Consider the following 2,222-nt stretch of genomic DNA (forward strand, 5'->3'; position numbering starts at 1 on the left):
GCTTTTATCAATTCATGTCATTTATCATATTCAATGTATACGCTGGGTAAATATACTAAAATAAGCCTTAATGCTGTTTATTTGGTTAGATTGAACAAGATGGGTAAACCCAGCAATAGAGGTTTTTAACTCAAGGTTTATGGCTTGGCATGGTATGAATCCAGTTATTTGTTGTGTAGTCAAGATACCACATTTGAAAAATGGATGCAGGATGATTTGTGATTTACTCTGGGATTGAGGTAGCTTAAAAAGAGAAGCCTGAGATTGATATTTATTGAGGATCTCTGTACTAGAATTTCTAAGTGTCAAGTGGACTTTTTGCAGGACAAAACAACCATGGAGACAATTTTTAACCAGCCTATAACATCAAAGGTCTGCTACTTCATTTCAAGATCACATGTTCTTATTTTATTTATTGGATTTGTTATCCTGCCTTTATTACTTTATAAGTAACTCAAGGCAGTGAACACACCTAATACTGCTTCCTCCTATTTTCCCCACAATAATTAGGCAGGAAGTCACTAAATAATATAATATTATGACAGAAATGTAATAATAGCATTAACTCTCAAATGTTTTTATTAAGCTTAGTTTTCTAAAAACCAACAGCTCTCTTCTGAAAACAAGACCAGTGATTTTATCTAACAGATTTTTTTTTTGTCCAGCATCATTGCCATGCTTTCTGTGGTCTTCAGCACCAAAAATAAATAAAAGAGCCACCAGCTGCAAAAAGGCTTGCCTATCCCAGTATTAGGCTATTTCTCAGAAGGTCTTTAATGATGATGGGCCTCAAATGCATCAAGGAATTCCTAGGCAAGTCTGCAGAGGATATTCTACAGGTTCTGTTAAGCTCAGCTGCCTCCTTCAGCATTGTAGTTTCCCTGAGGCTAGTACAAAGCGGTACTCAAGGTTTCACTTCACAAGAAATAGACTCTTTAACAGCATTAGTGGGCAATGTGCCAAGTCCTTATAGATCCCTTTGAAGGTGACAGAAAGCTTTGATAGCTTCTGTGAGTTAATTTTTATTAATTCCGGGCTCAGGCATAATTGTGTTCATTGGCAAGAAACTAGAAATCACTTTTAGTGATTACCTTTGAAGCTAGAAAGGGTGGGAAACTAATCAAGATAAAAAGAACTCTATTACTGCCGCCAATCTGTTTATCACTGCAGTATGCATTATGGTATAGCTACCCGGTATCAGATCAGGGCTGCAAAAAGAGATAGCCACTAGATGGCAACAGGACAATACACAATATAAACTCTGCTACAATTTAGTGATCATTCACATCTTAGCTATAGTAGCTCTATTGTGCATTTTGTTTATATACTTATCATAAAGTATCAATACATACTTGCTTTCTGCTTCTTATTCATGGCCTTAAAAATTTATTGAATAAGTTTGCTTAAAGGTAAATTATATTCAAGGATGAAGAAGAAAAACCTACTTAAGTAGATTCTTATTCTGAGTCATCTACAACACTGAAAATGTAATTAGACTTTAAATAATATCTCTCAATTCCAAACTGACCAAGTGTTGCTGCTAAGGTCCTGGCTAAGTACCTGGAGGCTGTGTGGGCCTAGATAGGAAGAAAATGACTGACTTAATCCTTCCAAGACTGAGTGGTTTTAGATATTAGGGCCTCCTCCACCTTCCATCCATACTCTTGAATGGGCTAGCACATCTCCATTTGCAGCGTGTGCAATGGGGGGGGGGCTTCACATAGCTCAATCTAGTGCATGTTGTAACCTTTTAGATAGTCACTCATTTATCCCTGTGTCACCTCAAGGCTCAACTATTACAATGGGACTGCCTTTAAAAACCATCCAGAAATATTTGATACAGAATGTAGTGGTGTGAGCGATGAACATGTTTTAATATGTCATATGGTATCTCTGTTCCTCAGCTGCATTGGTTGCCAATCTGCTTCTGACTGCAATTCAAGGTGATTATTACCTGTAATGCCCTACATGACATAGGGCCATGAATCACCAATTTCTCATATATGGCAGTATATTTGGCACACACTGAGTCTCTTTGATTAATGTTGTTTACAGTATTGGAACCTGGGAAGTGTGCCTCCCCCATCATGACAACTGTCCTTTGGCATGCAATCTTTCAGAAATCTATGTGGCTCCCATCCTATTGATGTTCCCTAAGGACTTGAAGACTAGTTATTCTCTGCCTAATCCCTTATTGTTCAAAAACTAAACTTCAGAAAAGG

This window comes from Crotalus tigris, unplaced genomic scaffold (assembly GCF_016545835.1).
Source record: "Crotalus tigris isolate CLP2741 ecotype Arizona unplaced genomic scaffold, ASM1654583v1 scf7180000018299.754606, whole genome shotgun sequence".
NCBI classification, from domain to species: domain Eukaryota; kingdom Metazoa; phylum Chordata; class Lepidosauria; order Squamata; family Viperidae; genus Crotalus; species Crotalus tigris.